Here is a 16,178-nt window from a genome sequence, read left to right on the forward strand (position 1 = left end):
GTGTGTGTGTGTGTGTGTGTGTGTGTCTGTGAGGCCGCTGAATGGTGCCGTCTGAGAGAGAGAGAGGAAGTTTAGTGAGTTTTCCGATGGTGTTCGGCTGGATGCTAGGACGTCCTGCCAGGCCGCCCGGCAACCACACAGCTCCACGGCAACCACTAAATACCACAGCGATGGCAAAAATGTAGCAGGACAAGCAGAGCACCACACACACACACACACACACACACACACACACACACACACACACACACACACACACACTGTTCTCGGCACCATGGTAACACTCTAAGTGGCTTATGGGATGTGACCTGCCGCCACGGTGACGACTCTGTTTCAGTTAATGCTGACAGTCTTTAGGCATCATCAGCACTCAGCTCAGCTGTCAATCAAACATGGAGTGGGCGGGGCATTGTGTGCCACAGTTATGTCAAATACACTCAACATCAGAGAGAGAGAGAGAGAGAAAACTGACAGAGAGAGAGAGAGAGAGAGAGAGAGGAAACAAAGAGAGAGAGAGAGAGAGAGAGTAAAAAAAACTGACAGAAAGAGAGGGGAAGAGAGAGAGAGAGAGAGAGAGAGAGGAAAGTTTGTGTGAGAGCTGATTTTTTCAGATCATGTGATCTCTGCCTGTTTGGTGATGCTGATGACCTCAATGGGGTCAAATGTCAGGCCCTAGTGACCTTTTGACCTCAGTGCTGTGCTGCTGGACTCTCAGGTCAGACATCACAGGAAATGACATCATCACTGACCTTCAGCCAGACGTGTTCCGGGCTGCTGTACTCGCAGCACAGCTTAGAGACCCCCCCTCAGCAATCAGTGGGTGCGGAGGAGCACGACCACACAGAGCTTCACGTCACAGACAGACACACCAACGGCTCCGTCTGAGCTCCACCAGGACAAGGGCTCACCCGTTAGTTGACAGTAAACTGGATGATTATGATCATACAGTAAAGTGGATGAAAGGGGAACTCCACTGATTTTTCAAAATCTCTGCATAATTAACTGGTTAAGATGTAATCAGAGCGGTTCAGAGCGGTTCAGAGTGGTTTGGTGTGAAACGCTCCGTTCTAGATAAACTTACCGAGTCAGAACTGCTCACAGTGGTGGTGATAGGAACCAGACGTCCACCTCTAAAAGCTCCCTCACAGAAAGTTCCTACATGAAATGGTTATGAATTCACTGCCTGATGACTGAGACACTGTTTTATGATCGTTTAGAGAACTTAAACTCCATTCATGGTGGAGGGATACATGCAGGGCACTGTGAGGCAAAATAGTCCCCAAAGAAAACGTATTATTTCAGATTTTCCACTATTTTCCATCATCAACATTCCATATAAACTCAGAAGACTCGTGTAGGTTCACTGGTGGTTCTGGATAGTAAATAAAATGTCTATATCTGTGTTGTAGTCATGGCGACCCCTGGTTCCTATCACCACCACTGTAAAGACATCTGAACCATTTCACACCAAACCACTCTGAACCTCTCTGATTACAGCTACAGGGGAAATTTAGAAAATTTGGTTTAATTCCTCTTTCCTTCCTCAGGCATGCTTCATGAACCGTGTCCCGTCTCACTAACTCCAATCAAAGGCCTTCAGTCTGTCACACAGACGGCGTTGCTAGGAGACCAGACAGCTCCAGACGCCGTGTGGCGCGTCTCCGGCTCTCCACGGCCGGACTGATAGAGCTCAGTGCTCACCGCAGCACATCTGCAACAGCTGCGTGGCTGTTCCACTCGTGCATCCTCTCTGCACCTCACAGTCACTCTCCTCACCATTAGCATTTAAATTAGCCTACAGTTTACCCAGAAAATGTTACAGTGCAAAACTAAACCTCTCTAATGCCATGTCACTTTCACTTAGCTCTGATCGAGCTATCCCAGCGGCTGCAGCTGTCTGAGCGTGCTGCTTTTATTTAGCGCTGTTCACCACTGATTGGGGTTAGCTAGGCTAAATTAACCACTGTGTTGGACTTAGCTAAAAGGTTTGACAGAATGCCACTGCAGATAACTACACTAATGACCATTTACCGGTTTGAGAGTTTTTAGCTAACGATATGCTACAATATCTAACTGCACTATCTTAGCTAACAACACTTACTTTACCAGTGTGACTTTTTAGCTAATGCTACTATATCTACAGATAAGGCTAACTCAGCAGCTGTTTTCTGGCTAATGCTAAAGCGTCAGATCTTCAAGGCTCTAAAGCTACACTGTACAGAAGAGGGCGTGATGTAGTTTTGGTCCAGCAGGTCACGTTAGCACAGTTTATCTTTCATTATCAGTGTTCTACTGCCTGAAATAAAGCAACCTGTTAGCTGCTTAGCTAACCAGCTGCATTTGTTCCTGATTTAACTTTACTTACACACTTTAACGTTAATGTTTATTACGATCTACACAAAAATATCACATGCTATATTTAGTGTAGTAAAATGACAGAACAGTCTTTCACACTTTATTTATTTATTTAATGAACAAACCATGACATTTAAATACTTGCTAACAGGCTATAGCTAACAGGCTAACCAGGCCCATTCTGAGCTATTCTGACTTTAAACGTAAGTCTTTACTGAAAGGATCAGATGTTATGTTACTGAAATGTTACTGAATGTCTATTCAGTCGTCAGCTAACTGTATTTTAGCTACAGCTGCTATGAATTTCTTAGGTGAACCACAGTTAGCTTAGCGCTAACAATACTAGTGGAATTAGCACTTATGCTAGCAGTGTTAATGGCGTGAAGAAAGGCTTTATTCTATTAAACACTGCTGTGTGTGGCTGACGCACGGCTGTCTCTGCTCTCAGTGTATGAGATGAGAAACCTAATGAAATAATTAGAATATTCATTCTTAAACATGACAGAATGGCTGAGCTCAGCACAGCAGACGAGCCGCACCGCCGATCTTCTTGGTATTTTGTTGTTGTGAACAGTTTTAGCATCCGTGTCAGACGTAATTGAGTCATCAGTGTCCCAGCGTTCCCTCCGGGGGCCGAGCCAGCGCCCGATTTCAGATTGACTCTGTACTGATTCACTACATACAGAACTAGAGAGAATCAACACAGCCGAGGAAAAACAACACAGATTCGGCCTGTGGGCATCCACCTCCGCAGCAGTGAGGTCAGAGAGTAGGCGGAGTTTCCAGCTGACCTTTACATACTATTAAAGCTTCACTGAGAGGGAGAGTCGATAAAGTCTTTCAACCAATCAATGAGCCGGATTAGTCAACACTGGAACAGTCAGACCACACAGCAGTTTAACACCTCCAGACTATCTGAGAGGAAAAATCTCCATCAGCTATTAAAATGATAAAACATACATAAAATACTTAATTTATAACTACAAAAATAACAACCAATTTCCAAAATCCCCTTATTAGTTGTGTGAGGTGTAATCAGAGAGATTCAGAGTGGTTTGGTGTGAAATGGTTCAGATGTCTTCACAGTGGTGGTGATAGGAACCAGGGGTCGCCATGACTACAACACAGATATAGACATTTTATTTACTATCCAGAACCACCAGTGAACCTACACGAGTCTTCTGAGTTTATATGGAATGTTGATGATGGAAAATAGTGGAAAATCTGAAATAATAAGTTTTCTTTGGGGACTATTTTGCCTCACAGCGCCCTGCATGTATCCCTCCACCATGAATGGAGTTTAAGTTCTCCAAACTATCATAAAACAGTGTCTCAGTCATCAGGCAGTGAATTCATAACCATTTCATGTAGGAACTTTCTGTGAGGGAGCTTTTAGAGGTGGACGTCTGGTTCCTATCACCACCACTGTGAACAGTTCTGACTCTGTAAGTTAATCCAGAACAGAGCGTTTCACACCAAACCACTCTGAACCACTTTCACCATTTGATCATGGACCAGTGGAAATCCCCTTTATTAATTTATTGAAAATATGTGCAGTAATCAAGACATAAAATATGCAGTAAAATACAAACCGCTGTAAATAATTTTATATATTTACATGATAAATGTCAGTAATGTGTGCTTAACAGCTGCGCCACAAAGCTCAGTTCACACACAGCAGCTCTGCTCATTAATCGAAATGTAGATCATCACAGCTGCAGCTCAATAGTATGGAACAGGAAACTCTACATACACTTTCATCCTCTCTGCTACAAGGAAACACCACAATAATCAGATCGGAAACAAAACCACACCATTCTGCAGAAGAAGAACGTCATCCAATCAGCTACAAGTCTGTCTAAATAACAACAACCCAACATACAGAACCGTCTGAACACCATCTACTGGAAATATTCCATAAACTCCACGTGTAAAACACACAAAATCATCTGCTAATGAGGCCACACGTTCTACCAAATGCAGAAACACCTACATCAGCCCGTTTCTCACAGCTGGCTGATTTAATAACTTGGATAATTCTGAAATAAGCTCGGCCTCGCTGACTCACCACCGCGCTGGAGTTAAAAATAACCGAGGCAGATTAGAGATTAACACACCGCAGGGCTGCTGTGAGGAGTGGGCTGAAAGGTTGGAGCAGCGTGAACTTTGTTAAAATAATCATGAAAACTGTAAATTTTCAGTAGATAATGTCTCTGAAGTCTGAACAGCTGGGTGTGCAGCTAACTGTGTGCAGTGAGTGAGTGTTAATGAGTGGAGCTCCTGCAGAGTTTTAATGCAGCTCTAATCAGATCCACCGGATTCCTCCTTTCAGGATCTCCTGAAGGTCCATCAGCTCATCAGGTCTTACATTAGGAGTCAGTACAGAGTTAAATCTGCTGTAAAGGTCTGTTATCAACAGAGAGTGAAGAGGGCTTTTAGCACAGGGTGTTCCAGAGTAAAGGCCCAGTCACACGAGTGCTAAAGTATCAAGAACCAAGATACTGACTGTTGCCTTTGGGTCAGATTGGTCCCTAATTAGTTGTATTTTTCTACAAGTTTGTAAAAATCACTCCCTATTTCCAAACGTTTGACCTGCAGCGCAGCGTCTCCAGTGTGTCTATTCTTATATACGGGTTTGGTAATTATAGACGCTTTAAATGTGGTTTTCTGACTGATTGCATACGCAGGTAATATGACCGAACACACTACAACCCAGCATCCTCAGCACGGCGCAGTGCATATGTGTGGGTGCATATTCTCCGCCCGGTGTGCGGTCGCCCTTCTCGTCAGCAGCAGCAGGGTGCAAACAGCAGCTCTGCTCTCAGCTCACAGACAGCTAACCAGAAAAACATGCACTCATCTCCAGAAACATCACAGTCATCGTCCGCTTTAGATGGAATCAACGCCGTTTAACAGCGACCTCGACTTCACGAGGACTTAATGCTGAACTTAATGCTAGACATTCATTATCTGCACCACTCTGGCTCGTGTAGCTTAATTAGCTAACTGCAAAATGTTGTTAATGCAGTTTATTTAGCTAACTGAGATATAAAAACTTCACTCAATATACACCGTATATTCACCATTACCTGTCAATATACACCATATATACACCATTATCCCTCAATATACACCACATATACACCATTACCTGTCAATATACACCATATATACACCATTATCTCTCCATATACATTGCATATAAACCATAATCCCTAAATATACACCATAAACACAATTATTCCTCAATACACATCATATATACACAATTAATATACACCACATATACATCATTACCCTCAATATACACCAGATATACACCGTTACCTCTCAATATACACCACATATCGACCATTACCCCTCAATATACACCACATATACACCATTACCCCTCAATATACACCACATATACACCATTACCCCTCAATATACACCACATATACACCATTATCCCTCAATATACACCACATATACACCATTATCCCTCAATATACACCACATATACACCATTATCCCTCAATATACACCACATATACACCATTATCCCTCAATATACACCACATATACACCATTATCCCTCAATATACACCACATATACATCATAACCCCTCAGTATACACCACATATACACCATTACCCTTCAATATACACCACATATACACCATTACCCCTCAATATACACCACATATACACCATTATCCCTCAATATACACCACATATACATCATAACCCCTCAGTATACACCACATATACACCATTACCCCTCAATATACACCACATATACACCATTACCCCTCAATATACACCACATATACACCATTATCCCTCAGTATACACCACATATACACCATTACCCCTCAATATACACCACATATACACCATTACCCCTCAATATACACCACATATACACCATTACCCCTCAATATACACCACATATACATCATTACCCCTCAATATACACCAGATATACACCATTACCCCTCAATATACACCACATATACATCATTACCCCTCAGTATACACCACATATACACCATTACCCCTCAATATACACCACATATACACCATTATCCCTCAGTATACACCACATATACACCATTATCCCTCAATATACACCACATATACACCATTATCCCTCAGTATACACCACATATACACCATTATCCCTCAATATACACCACATATACACCATTATCCCTCAGTATACACCACATATACACCATTATCCCTCAATATACACCACATATACACCATTACCCCTCAATATACACCACATATACACCATTATCCCTCAGTATACACCACATATACACCATTATCCCTCAGTATACACCACATATACACCATTATCCCTCAATATACACCACATATACACCATTACCCCTCAGTATACACCACATATACACCATTACCCCTCAATATACACCACATATACACCATTACCCCTCAATATACACCACATATACACCATTACCCCTCAATATACACCACATATACACCATTATCCCTCAATATACACCACATATACACCATTATCCCTCAATATACACCACATATACACCATTACCCCTCAATATACACCACATATACACCATTATCCCTCAGTATACACCACATATACACCATTATCCCTCAATATACACCACATATACATCATAACCCCTCAGTATACACCACATATACACCATTACCCCTCAATATACACCACATATACACCATTACCCCTCAATATACACCACATATACACCATTACCCCTCAATATACACCACATATACACCATTACCCCTCAATATACACCACATATACACCATTACCCCTCAATATACACCAGATATACACCATTACCCCTCAATATACACCACATATACATCATTACCCCTCAGTATACACCACATATACACCATTACCCCTCAATATACACCACATATACATCATTACCCCTCAGTATACACCACATATACACCATTACCCCTCAATATACACCACATATACACCATTACCCCTCAATATACACCACATATACACCATTATCCCTCAATATACACCACATATACACCATTACCCCTCAGTATACACCACATATACACCATTACCCCTCAATATACACCACATATACACCATTACCCCTCAATATACACCACATATACACCATTATCCCTCAGTATACACCACATATACACCATTACCCCTCAATATACACCACATATACACCATTACCCCTCAATATACACCACATATACACCATTACCCCTCAATATACACCACATATACATCATTACCCCTCAATATACACCAGATATACACCATTACCCCTCAATATACACCACATATACATCATTACCCCTCAGTATACACCACATATACACCATTACCCCTCAATATACACCACATATACACCATTATCCCTCAGTATACACCACATATACACCATTATCCCTCAATATACACCACATATACACCATTATCCCTCAATATACACCACATATACACCATTATCCCTCAATATACACCACATATACACCATTATCCCTCAGTATACACCACATATACACCATTATCCCTCAATATACACCACATATACACCATTACCCCTCAATATACACCACATATACACCATTATCCCTCAGTATACACCACATATACACCATTATCCCTCAGTATACACCACATATACACCATTATCCCTCAATATACACCACATATACACCATTACCCCTCAGTATACACCACATATACACCATTACCCCTCAATATACACCACATATACACCATTACCCCTCAATATACACCACATATACACCATTACCCCTCAATATACACCACATATACACCATTATCCCTCAATATACACCACATATACACCATTATCCCTCAGTATACACCACATATACACCATTATCCCTCAATATACACCACATATACATCATTACCCCTCAGTATACACCACATATACACCATTACCCCTCAATATACACCACATATACACCATTACCCCTCAATATACACCACATATACACCATTACCCCTCAATATACACCACATATACACCATTACCCCTCAATATACACCACATATACACCATTACCCCTCAATATACACCAGATATACACCATTACCCCTCAATATACACCACATATACATCATTACCCCTCAGTATACACCACATATACACCATTACCCCTCAATATACACCACATATACATCATTACCCCTCAGTATACACCACATATACACCATTACCCCTCAATATACACCACATATACATCATTACCCCTCAGTATACACCACATATACACCATTACCCCTCAATATACACCACATATACATCATTACCCCTCAGTATACACCACATATACTCCATTACCCCTCAATATACACCACATATACACCATTACCCCTCAATATACACCACATATACATCATTACCCCTCAATATACACCACATATACACCATTACCCCTCAATATACACCACATATACATCATTACCCCTCAATATACACCACATATACACCATATTTACACCATTACCCCTCAATATACACCACATATACACCATTACCCCTCAATATACACCACATATACATCATTACCCCTCAATATACACCACATATACACCATTACCCCTCAATATACACCACATATACATCATTACCCCTCAATATACACCACATATACACCATATTTACACCATTATCCCTTAGTATATATCATAAGGAGTATTGCAGCCTGGACCACTCTTTGAATGAGGCTCAATACAGGGCAGCCATAGAGAACAGAGCTCATTTACATATATCCATCTTAAAGGCACAGTAGCAGAAACAGCCTGTTTAACTGTAAGGGATAAAGAGAGTTTGGAAATGATCATGTAGGAATGAATTATGGCTGTTTTAGTGCATAAAACCACACAAACATTATAAGTGGAGCTCAGTGGCAAAAGAAAAATATGAGAGGAATGTGGGATATGGACACTTTAAACATGTTTAATAGAGTTAAACTCAACAAAGAAACACACAGAGAAAGACAGAGAGAGGTGCAGAGAGAGCGAAGGTGAGAAAGATGAAAAAACTAATTACAGAAAGAAAGGAAGAAAGAAATGAAGAATAAGAAACAGAAAGTTGTGGGTGTGTGTGGGTTTGTGAAGTGGGAATGAGACATTTACACACACACACACACACACACACACACACACACACACACACACACACATATATATGCTCAGTGGAAAGATCTCAAACACACACACACACAGGCTCGGGGTAAAACACAGGAACGCGGCCCCCCGATGCACATTATTATATTAATTTAATATAATAATATATTTATATTTAATTATATTAATTCATTATATTAATAATGTCTGTCTACCCTGAAAAATGGTATCCTGGAGAGTGGAATCATTTTAAATCTAGTCGATGTGTCTAATAACACTGTTATAATAATATTATGAAACTATTTAAAGGGCCTATATCCTCTATTCTTCTTTATTTCTGCTGTTTGTGCGGGTTTAGATACCAAAGCAGTCATCATTCATTTTTACACGACCCCTTATAATTAGACAGGCTCTGCCTGTTACCGTGTCTTTATGTAAATGAGCCCCATTCTGATTGGCTGTCTTCTTTTGTGCCTCATTCAAAAAACACAAGCTGAAACACTCCTTATAACTTCAGTCACTTTAACAGTGTTTTCATTCGACACACATCTCTTTTATTTCAATAAAAGCAGTTTTCCATGTCACGGGCGCTTTAACTTATTTCAGTACATTTTTACTTGTTTTTACTCATTTTAATATGTGGAATTATCTCACTGTACTTAAGGTCCAGAGAACCTAAATCTGAGTTAGGTTACTGTTAGGTAACCCTTCCATAAGCATTCCCCTGACCAATCACAGGGCTGCATCTCTTGCCCCGCCCACACAGAACAATTTCCGAGTCAGAGTAGCTTAGCAAGCTAAAGCTAGCAAGCTAACCCACCTGTCTGTAACCGCCTGTCGCCCGTTCACTCGTTTATCAACACCAACATTGCTCACTGCTGTAGCTGAATGGTTGGGCTAAACTGCTGTAGACTGAATGGTGGGGCTAAACTGCTGTAGACTGAATGGTGGGGCTAAACTGCTGTAGACTGAATGGTGGGGCTAAACTGCTGTAGCTGAATGGTGGGGCTAAACTGCTGTAGCTGAATGGTGGGGCTAAACTGCTGTAGACTGAATGGTGGAGCTAAACTGCTGTAGACTGAATGGTGGGGCTAAACTGCTGTAGACTGAATGGTGGGGCTAAACTGCTGTAGACTGAATGGTGGGGCTAAACTGCTGTAGACTGAATGGTGGGGCTAAACTGCTGTAGACTGAATGGGTGGAGCTAAACTGCTGTAGACTGAATGGTGGAGCTAAACTGCTGTAGGCTGAATGGGTGGAGCTGAATGGTGGGGCTAAACTGCTGTAGCTGAATGGTGGGGCTAAACTGCTGTAGACTGAATGGTGGAGCTAAACTGCTGTAGACTGAATGGTGGGGCTAAACTGCTGTAGACTGAATGGTGGAGCTAAACTGCTGTAGACTGAATGGTGGGGCTAAACTGCTGTAGACTGAATGGGCGGAGCTAAACTGCTGTAGACTGAATGGTGGGGCTAAACTGCTGTAGACTGAATGGTGGGGCTAAACTGCTGTAGACTGAATGGGTGGAGCTAAACTGCTGTAGACTGAATGGTGGGGCTAAACTGCTGTAGCTGAATGGTGGGGCTAAACTGCTGTAGACTGAATGGGTGGGGCTAAACTGCTGTAGACCGAATGGTGTGGCTAAACTGCTGTAGGCTGAATGGTGGAGCTAAACTGCTGTAGACTGAATGGTGGGGCTAAACTGCTGTAGACTGAATGGTGAGGCTAAACTGCTGTAGACTGAATGGTGGAGCTAAACTGCTGTAGACTGAATGGTGGGGCTAAACTGCTGTAGGCTGAATGGTGGGGCTAAACTGCTGTAGACTGAATGGTGGAGCTAAACTGCTGTAGACTGAATGGTGGGGCTAAACTGCTGTAGCTGAATGGGTGGGGCTAAACTGCTGTAGACTGAATGGGTGGAGCTAAACTGCTGTAGACTGAATGGGTGGAGGTTGTAAAACATTCTGTCTGCAGCTCATTCAGTGCTTTAATGTGTTACATCCTGTAGCAGCACATGGCTAAAGCACTGAGTAAGCAGTTTCACCCACAGAGAGAGAGAGAGAGACAGAGACAGAGAGAGAGAGAGAGAGAGAGAGAGAGAGACAGAGAGAGAGAGAGAGACAGAGACAGAGAGAGAGAGAGAGAGACAGAGACAGAGAGAGAGAGAGAGACTGTGCCAGCAGTGCCAGCAGAACAGGCCTGAGACAGAGCTGCACTTTCTGACTGAATGTACCAAATTTACTCAGATTAGAACAGAATTCTTCAGTAAAATCACCAAAACATGTCCTGTATTCGAAAATCTTCCCCCCACAGAGAAGCTGCCGTACGTTCTAGGAGAATATAAAGAGTTCTGCACACTGGCAGCGCAGTACGTTCACACCTGCCACACTCTGAGGGACAGTGAGTGACCACACCATGTCAGAGATTCACACCTATAAACACATACATTCTGCTTATTATTATTATTATTATTATTATTATATTATTATTATTATTATTATAACACCTGCTATATCTGTTATTGCTTTATATCTGTTATTGCTTTATATCTGTTATTGCTTTATATCTGTTACTGCTTTTTGTATATGTTGTACTTTGTTCTTAATCTCCCAACAAAAGCTTTGGCAATACAAGTGTTAATATTTGTCATGCCAATAAAGCAACATTGAATTGAATTGAGAGAGAGAGAGACAGAGACAGAGACAGAGAGAGAGAGAGAGAGAGAGAGAGAGAGAGAGAGAGACAGAGACAGAGAGAGACAGAGAGAGAGAGAGAGAGTCTGTAAAGACACACTCACCCAGAGTTCCTGCAGCAGAAACCTTATTTACTCCTCATCATCTTCATCTGCACCAGAACCTGCACACACAGAATAATAACGTTATATATTTATACACACTGTAATCACTGTAATGATCCTCTTACTGGACTTCCTAACAAAACAATCCATCCTCTACAACTCGTACAAAAACTAAACAGAGAGATCAGATCATGTTTTAAAGAACTGCACTGACTGGATCTGTTAGAGAGAGTTTAAAGCTCTGCTGCTGGTTTTTAAAGCTCTAAATGACCTTAAAGCTCCTGACCGTCTGTTTATGATCTCAGATCTGCAGATTCTGACCTTCTGAATTCCTTCAGTAAAACACAGAAAACGTGGAGAGACTCTTTCAGTTATTCTGCTTCTAAACTGTGGAGCTCAGTTCAGCTTTTATTAGACAGTCGAGCTCAGAGCTCACTTTTAATAAACACCTGAAAACGCAGCTCTTTAACTCAGAGCTTCAGTAAAACTCTACGACTCTTTAACTCAGAGCTTCATTAAACTCTACGACTCTTTAACTCAGAGCTTCAGTAAAACTCTACGGCTCTTTAACTCAGAGCTTCAGTAAAACTCTACGACTCTTTAACTCAGAGCTTCAGTAAAACTCTACGACTCTTTAACTCAGAGCTTCAGTAAAACTCTACGACTCTTTAACTCGGAGCTTCAGTAAAACTCTACGGCTCTTTAACTCGGAGCTTCAGTAAAACTCTACGACTCTTTAACTCGGAGCTTCAGTAAAACTCTACGGCTCTTTAACTCGGAGCTTCAGTAAAACTCTACGACTCTTTAACTCGGAGCTTCAGTAAAACTCTACGGCTCTTTAACTCAGAGCTTCAGTAAAACTCTACGACTCTTTAACTCAGAGCTTCAGTAAAACTCTACGACTCTTTAACTCAGAGCTTCAGTAAAACTCTACGACTCTTTAACTCAGAGCTTCAGTAAAACTCTACGGCTCTTTAACTCAGAGCTTCAGTAAAACTCTACGACTCTTTAACTCAGAGCTTCAGTAAAACTCTACGACTCTTTAACTCGGAGCTTCAGTAAAACTCTACGACTCTTTAACTCAGAGCTTCAGTAAAACTCTACGACTCTCTGGTCTTTATCCTTATCTTAATCTCATCTGTTATTGACTCACATGATTTTACTTTAGTACTTATAGTTTCTTGTATTACTGTTCAGCTTTATCTCCTGACTGTAAAGCACTTTGAGCTGCCACCAGCATGAAAGTGCTATATAAATCAAAATTATTATTATTATTGTTATTATTATTATTATTATACATAAAGATATAGTGATATGTATGGATAGTGACATGAAAAGATTATAAACATAGCAAATAAATAAATAAACAGTACATAAACATATTTGAGAAAATAACAGTGAGAATGTTATTATTGGAGTTCTACTGAGGTTCCTAACGTTCTTGAGATGATGAAGAGCTGAGACGGGTTTGGCTGCTGGTGTCGCCGTCTGAGCTTCTCCAACAACAACAGCACAGAGTCTATCAGAGTCTGACAGAGAGGAGGACACACTGTCACACTGTCTGCACCTCTGTCTCTCTGTATCACTCTGTCTCTCTGTGTATATCTCTCTCTCTCTCTCTCTCTCTTACGCTGTATCTCTGTGTGTATCTCTCTCTCTCTCACTCTCTCTATGTCTCTCTCTCTCTCTCTCAGCAGTAATGAGGTGTGAGTGAGTGGAGATTAAAAGAGAGAAAGATGAACTGAGCTGCACTCGTTCAATCACTTACAGAGGATTATCATCACTCCATCACATTACACACCAAATCACTCCGTCCACACGTTACCACGGTTACGCTGACCTGCGTAATTCATTCACATCTGACCAAACCCAACTGCGCCGGACTGGAGTGGTAAACGAGGCGGCACCGAGACACTTACTGACACACAAACACACATTCAGCTCTATAATAAACCCAGAGTAAACCACAGAACCCTCCAATTAGAGCTCCGGAGAACCATCACACAGGACAGTCCTACTGAAAACACCACAGTGAGGAACCCTCAGGCCTACTAGAGGAGATCTAGCACCTTCTGTTAATTAAAAGAAAATGTCTTTTTGTTAAATAAAATCATCATGATTTATATTTAAACTCTGTAATTATTGTAGTAACACTCTGCTTACACTGAAACAGCCATCAGACAATCATCCAATCAGGACTGTTCTCTCTGTGGTATGTAGGCAGATACAGCTACTCTCTCATTGGTCAGGCCTTCAGGAGCTGGACTGAAGGCCTTACACGTTAGATTAACTACCAACATAATCAGGAAGTGAAAGTGACGCTTTGTGGCGCAAAGTGACGTTTTGATTAAAAATGGGTGGAACCAGCAACAGTCCTTCTGGATGTTCTAGATACACTAACTGTGAATACTAGCTGTAGTCTACACAGTGTTTCAGGTAGTTGTTAGGTAGTAGAGGTCAGTTAGTCCAGTTTATGGTCAAAGGAGTGACATCAGACTGTAATGAGTTAATGAGTTGACGGGGAAAAGAGAGCGGAAGGAAAAGCCAGTCTCTTGGGGTTAGCCGTTAGCCATTAGCCTAGTATGGAGACTTGTCAGCTCTCCGTGTGCTCCACCTACGGCGCTCCTCGCTCGGCCGGCTGCTTCAGTCGGCGTTGCAGTCTCGGCCTACAAGCCGAGAGGCTCCGCAGCTCCTCAGCTTAAAGTGACAGAGTGAACGGCTGTAATATTTAGTCCAGCAGCGTCTGACGCTCGGAGATTAAAGCTCGAGTGTGAGACGCACAAACGAGACAAACGACTTTCAGGCGGAAAACTACAGTCAGCAGCGTTTAGAGGAGCCGCTGTGGGCTTTACACACACTCGCCTTCATCTCGCTAGGGCTAGAGACACACTGACATCTGACTGTATATTGATCTGTTCTGTTTATCACCCAGTTCTGTTTTGTTTTTTCAGTTCTGTTTATCATCAGTTGTTAAATATGGTTCTTATTAAAAGTGAAGGGATGTCCAGAGTAATACTTACTAATACTAATTAATAGCTTAAATGGTTTAATCTCCAAAGACTGAAGGAGAATGTGCTGTATATGGTTCTATATAGCACAAAAAAGGGTTCTGCTATTGTTACGATGTCAAACAGTGTTCTGCTGTAGTTGTGATGCATAGTTTCACAAGTGGAAAAGACAAAATAGTACCTGTATAATATAAAACATACTGTAACGATAATAATAAAGCTACAACTACAGTAGATTTTATTTAATGTTTAACAAACTGCACTAAATCCAGTTAAACCGGCCTAACTCTGCTCCCTCTGTACTGTAACGTGTAGTCAGTCAGTGCTCTTTAAGTACTGATGATATACTCTATATGCTCAGATAAGTGTACTGTAATATAGTTTATCATGATAACCATAAGATATCATCATACCGCTCACTCCTAATATTAACAGATATTTATTGCTTCTTTATTTGGTCCGTTTTGCAGGTGGTAGCTGTAGGGCGGCGCCCTGGAGCCGTAAACGGACTGAATGCCCCTGATGACCCCACAGCGCTATTATAAGAGGGGAATAAAACTAAATAAAGGAGAATGTTGAGTTTGGGCTCTTTAATCAGCGCAGACGAATGAAGCTCTGCAGCTTCTGCTCACTCAGCTCTCTCTCTCTCTGTGTGTGTGTGTGTGTGTGTGTGTGTGTGTGTGTGTGTGTGTGTGTGTGTGTGCTGTAATTGTAGGTTGTGAGTATTTTTAGAGCTGGAGTCTTCATACACACACACACACACACACACACACACACACACACACACACACACACACACACACACATACTGCCTCCAGACTCCTGAGTGCGCTTTGATCAGGGAAGTGATGTCATCACTTGTTTCCT

At 41.6% G+C, this 16,178-nt stretch overlaps 1 protein-coding gene across 6 annotated transcripts in view; it reads right to left on the reverse strand.

Annotated features, from left to right (window-relative positions):
• The window catches only part of fynb (FYN proto-oncogene, Src family tyrosine kinase b), a 54,910-nt gene that overhangs the window by 21,939 nt on the left and 16,793 nt on the right, over nucleotides 1-16,178 (reverse strand). For all 6 annotated transcript variants that reach the window (XM_036582539.1, XM_036582541.1, XM_036582536.1 and 3 more), the window contains exon 2: nucleotides 12,304-12,362. The gene's annotated coding sequence lies outside the window, so the exon portion shown is untranslated. The remainder of the gene's footprint in view (nucleotides 1-12,303; nucleotides 12,363-16,178) is intronic.

The sequence above is a fragment of the Colossoma macropomum genome, unplaced genomic scaffold (assembly GCF_904425465.1).
Source record: "Colossoma macropomum unplaced genomic scaffold, Colossoma_macropomum, whole genome shotgun sequence".
Lineage (NCBI taxonomy): Eukaryota > Metazoa > Chordata > Actinopteri > Characiformes > Serrasalmidae > Colossoma > Colossoma macropomum.